Source organism: Apteryx rowi, unplaced genomic scaffold (assembly GCF_003343035.1).
Source record: "Apteryx rowi isolate R43461 unplaced genomic scaffold, aptRow1 scaffold_18, whole genome shotgun sequence".
NCBI lineage: Eukaryota > Metazoa > Chordata > Aves > Apterygiformes > Apterygidae > Apteryx > Apteryx rowi.
The window spans coordinates 5,359,727-5,365,726 of NW_020448085.1; positions in this window are offsets into that span (position 1 = coordinate 5,359,727).

Here is a 6,000-nt window from a genome sequence, read left to right on the forward strand (position 1 = left end):
GTGTGACCCACGCAGCCTGTCCCCACATGTTCCTACTGAACCCTTTCAAGCATCACTGATGTCCTTCCTGTCCTGGAGCCTGCAGGCAAGAGGCAGGTGTCCACAGCTCTCTGTGCACCAGAGCAGTGCTCCTGGGGGAATTCAGGGACTGCAGCTGCAGGATATTTTCTTGAATGTTTTGGATGCATGCTCCAAACTGTCCCAGAGGGTAAATGAGAGGGCTAAGACGGTGCATGTTAGGAAGGATGATTACTCATGCAAATAGGAGATGATGGAACGGGATGCTAGGAATGCTAATGACCCTCAGCTCTCCTGTGGTATGTCCTCTGCCAGAGGCAGGAGGGTGGGAATGCAGTAGCACTGTCCTTGTTTTGCTGAGGCAGAAACTGAGGTGAGTGTCTTGCTCAGGGCCAGCTTTGGAGCAGGGATTAGAGCGAGGTTTGTCAGAGCCCCAGGGAAATCGCCCACCTGGGAGCTCCACCCCCTTCCTTCTTCTCGTGCTGGGCTACTTTTCATTCTGACCTGCTCTTTCAATAAGCCAGTTCTGAGAAAGTGATCTCAGCCAAGGTCTCGAAGAGGTTAAAGCAGTAATAGCCACAAAGGGAGCGACATGGGCATCTATAAAACTAACCATTTCAGGGCACTAATTTCATCAGCAAGCTAATTGCAAATATTGTATCTAAGAACATTTCCAGCCATCTGCAGGAAGGGAATGTCATATTGCTTGAAAGGCATCATGTATTTATGATTATGTCTTGCTGATAAATAAATCTAATGCAGTGAGTTTTGGATGTCATGATGATAATCGTGTAGAACAAACATCTCTCACTGTTAGTTGGAAGCATTTACATAACCCGTTTATTGTGGTATCTGAATACTTCCTGGTGTGTAAGTGTTTGTCCTCCCAACACTCCTGTTACATTTTATCTTTGTTTTGGAGAATGGCACTGAGTGAATACGGGGATTGTTGCTACTCCCTACAGCAGGGCTTGGCTATGTCTGTTGTCACATAGCAAACCTATCATGCTGCGAGGAACAAAATCTCAGTTTCCAAGGTCAAAGATTGGTACTCTGCTGACTGTTTCTCCCTCTTTTTAGTGGATCCAGCTAAATATTTGCAGTCGCTAACCAACTTTCCTCGTTTAGTCCTAAATTGACAGGAGTGTCCAAGCAACCAAGGACAGGTAGTTCTGCACCCCCTCTCCAGAGCAGGAACAGTAGCATTGTTGGGACAGTGGAAGTTTGTGCTCTCACTGTCCCCGCACTCTCTGTATTTTGGGTAAATCAAAATTCTCACTTGCTGAAACTGGAGCTTTTGACAGTCTGCTGGAAGGTAAGTAGGTTTTATAAAGCATATAGAGCAGAAATCACCATGTGGAACAGCTTTGCTTAGTCCTTGATGCTCTTCGACTCAGGTAATGGAGTCTGATCTCTAAAGGAAAATGCTGCTTTGCAGGACGGACCGGTGGTGAGGTCTGTCTCTCTGTCTACTTGGACAGCTACTCTCAGCTCTGAGAGGTTTGTTGCTCCCTGGGAACCAAGTTTTGATGTTTGGACTGAGTTTCACAAAACTCTCAAATAATCTCTGTTTGTAACCACCCCTTTTCAAGGACTTGTGTATAATGTATAAATAAAACTCATTATGCTTACATTTTTTCTCCAGTGCAAAGGTGACCCATAAGACCCTGACATGTGATGCCACCTGACTAGGTGGCAATGCAACAAATAACCTGCAAGATTCTGTCTACTCCCCTCCTGCCCACCAGCCAAGGCCAGTGAAATGAAGCAGCAGTGACAGCACAACCTTGCAACACCAAGTAACTTATCTTTGCATATAGCCTGCGGGATTTGTGGATCACCAGCCAAGGAACTGAGAGTTTAACAACACCATAGGCTCTATTTTGCAAGAGCCAGCAGGCTTTTAAGGAGAAGCCAAAACTATTTTTAAAAATTGGTGTTTATGAATCAGTTTAATGAATGAGATTGTCAGCTTTTACAGCAGCCCTTTACAACAGTTGTAACAATGATCAGTGGGATACTTCCCTCACCTCAAGACCACTGGAGATACCATATTTTGAAGTCTCAAAAGTTTGTGCTGTGACTGACATCCTGCCAAGCACAGCAACATTTCTGTCCTCAGGACAGGGTGAAGTTATTACATGTGGGTTTAAGGCTAAATAATCCCAGGGGTCAGGACGTTTAGACTGAACTTGCAACATAGCTCTTAAAATTTTTCTTATTTTCCTCTAGAATAGGCCAGTTGAAAAAACACACTCATGTTTCTTGTTAATTTTAGCATGTGATTAGCAATGAGACCTTGATGTTGTGTACAAAGGAAATTGAAACCTGTCCCCAGAATTAAGTTGCTTTTAAAAGATTTATTAATGTCCCAGGCTGTCTGGGCTCCAGTCCCGGTAGCTGATTTGTCTGGGCAGATCCAACGCTAGGAGGGAGGCCCATGGACTTTAATGAAGTTTCTGTGGGGTGCTGGGGTCCAGTCAATGTCTTCTCAAAATCATGACCTATGGGCTGAGAGGTGCAGAACACTTTCTTTTCCCATTGACTTTAATAAGAGATGTGGAGACCAAGCACCTGCAATAATAAATAAACACATGTGTACAAAGTGCTTGCCATAGTAAATAGATGTATGTAGCTGTTGAATGAGAGCAACGTGAAGGGACCCTCCAGAAGGATCTGCCAGTGCAACCTCTGGCAGATCACTAGCTGGGTCCCGCTTTTCCTATAGCTTGTGCTATATGTCTGCTCTATGAACATACTCAGCACCAGACTTTGACTTCTAAAGCCCTAAAAGATTTGCATGTGGATACCAGGTCACAGTCCTAAGTGTGGTTTCCTGCCTCCCTGGCTTGTGGTTCCTGCATGTGATTGCCTGGGGCAGGGGCTGGATGGCTTCTTGCCTGCAGCACAGGATTTGCTTCAGCTCCTGCTCTGACACAGCCCAGGCTATGTGACCAGCAGATCCTGGCTTTGTCTGGGTACACAAGATGACTTTTTTTTTTTTAAACTGCTTAACGCTTAAAAGCTTCTTCTAGCCTTTCATGCCTCTTCCCAACAGAGTTGCTGTAATAGTAATGTTTTTGTCACAGCATGGAACAGGTGTGTAAGCCAGGCAGGAAAATTCACCTCATATTTTGAAGCTCTTACAATACAGTAGAATATTAGACAGGGCCTGCACAATGTCTTTCACCAAATAATAATAGAAACATTTTATTCTGCTTTCTTGAGCTCAAAACTGATCAYAGTGTTCAGCTTTTTATTTTAGGATTTTACATGTATATATAGATAGATAGATATACTCTCACACACACATATATATATATATATAAGTTTTTTATATATATATACATAACTTTCAGCTGAGGTTAGATGTTCCAGTTAACACTTGGCTTTTTTGCCATTAAATCAGGTACTTACACTCAACTGCTTTTCTTGAGCTAATCTGGCTTGGGTGGAAGTGAACACAGTATGAAATCAGACTCAAGCTGCTGTGACCACTGCAGGGCTCTGTTTCTTCCTCCGTTGACCTGGGACACTGGGAGGCACAGTCTGTTTTTCTTTGCACTGGCAGTAGGCTGACCTGCTCTGTGAACTCTTTAACAGTGAATTGTGTGAAAACTCCCAGGTCAATCGAGGTGCTGGGAGGGACTCCAGAGAAGGCATTAAAGTGTAGGAGCATTTCTCAGAGTCTAGTCTTTGTCCATCCTACAAGAGTGGTAGTGTTAAGAGTAGACAAACTTTAGTCTTCTGAGACAAAACGTCTCCTGGAGGAATGACCTCCCGGTTCATATTAATTGTGGATAGCATTCTTCTTCAGGTTGCTCCCAAATTATAAGTCAGCATGCCTTTGAAAATGAAATCCTGATTTATGGACTAAATTCTCAGTGGTTGTGGAATCACTTAGGAATGGAAATTTGAGCACACTTCAACTTATGGTAGGTGGCAAATGACCAGTATTTTGACAACAAAAATAATTTATAGCACAGATGCACTTGATGATGTATATGTAGAAGAACAGCCTATTTGTTCATGCCTAGGCTCCCAATTCAGGTTGCCACAGTGAAATGAAGAAGAAAATAACCTGCTAACTAAATGAACTTCTGGATAGTTCAAAACTGGATAGGCCTGGATGGTAACTGGGCTTTGACCCAACTCCCTCTAATTCAGCCTAATGTTAATTCCCAAAGGCTGGGCAAGCTCTGAGCGCCTGGAAACAGGCTTTTGAAAATAGAACTCTTTCAGCTTCCACTTCATCTACCATAACCTTAACCCTGCTTTCAAGATTGTCAAGGGTCTTTATTAATGTTTGCAAAGGATAGCCTCATGCTTTGCAGAAAGTAGCTTCTTAAGTATGATGCACTGTTACTATCTTTAATACCTAAATAAATCATAAAATCAGGAAGCAGACTGATTGTGGTTTATTGGTAAGAACTGGGTATAAAATCATCAGCTGAGACATCAGGGCATGAAGAGGTGAACAAAACAAACTCCATGTAATTCCAATCTAAGATAATTAAACCTGAGTGTTAATTGCTAGGAAAGGTCTCAGGAAACTTGCTCTTCTGTGTTACTGCATGAGCTGGGCTTTGGGCTTTCAGGTGAGTCTGCTGAGGAAGGTGAGTCTGAAAACTGACTAGCAAAACAAACTAGCATAACCTTTACTGCAGAATCCTATTACATTTCCCTGTAGAACAATTATTAGTGGAGATCTAATGACAACTAAAATTTCTTCAATGTTTTTAARTTCCTTGTTCTGAGGCATTTATCACTCATAGAAATATTTGGCTGATGATTTGGAAGTTTCCAGGCCTGGTTCTATCTAAATAGGAATTCTTTCTAAAAACAAACAAATCTCCTGGGTTTTTTTTTTTTGGGGGGGGGGGGGGGGAGGGAGAGAGGGAAGGAAAATGCAGTGAAATGTAGTGATTGTTGTGCTGTTCCTGTGAACTGCTGGAAGACTTTAGGCAAATTCCTGAAAAAAGAAGAGGGCTTCCTAGGTCAGTGCCACCATGGGGAAATATGCTCACAGGTGGCCTCTGCAAAAGAGTTATTTTTATTGTCTATGCATTGCAGAAAGACTTATCAAGGTCATGGAAAGTCTTGTGAATTGGCAGGCTGGGTTAAAGGAGGAAGATTGAGGCAAGACTGGTAATGTCCTTGACATGCCAGCCAGGCCAATGCCTCAGCTGTCTGGCACCAGATGGGGCTGTTAAGGGCTAGTCCACAGCTACCACCAGCTACTGCGGTAAACTCTTTCACCAGCTAACCAGGTTTTATCCTAAAGGTAATGTAGTTAGGAGGTACCTTAATCAAAGCCTTCTAACTTCCACCCCTACATTAGCTTGTTTTCATGCTAATGTTGCGCTGTACCTTATGTGTCTTTTCTTTCTCTCTGATGTTATCTGCCCAAGGCAGGTACAAATTGCAATCACAGGCTAAACAGCCAAACTTTTTTAGTCCTTCATGGTACATGGGCTGGGTCTTTCTCTGATCCTATTAATCTTACTTTGTAGCTGCCCTGTCTTGTGCAGTTCTTTCCTCAAAATGGATAATCAGAGCTGTATATTGAATTCTGCACGAGGACCTTGCACAATGCCATTTCTATTACCAAAATATTGCAAACATTACTCTGTAAATCCTCAGATTGCATTTGCACTTCTCATAGCTGCTTCATGTTATGAGCTCACAGTTATTCTGTGAGAGCAGGCTTTTTTCCCCCCCTTTCTCAGCTCTGTTCAGCTGCTGAGCCTTATACCCTTTTCCATGCAGTTCATTAAAAACAGTTTTAGGTTATTCGTTTGCAACTTTGTACTTTCTATGAAACTTAATGTTTTAGTTATACTCAGTATCACCCTGCTGATGCCTCCAAATTTAGGGTCATCTTACCTACTTCCAATGCCATTGTCACAAAAGGAAATATAGGCCAGTCCAAAAAAACTTACCCATCAGTTCCAAGCCACCTGTGTCCAACAACTAGTTTTA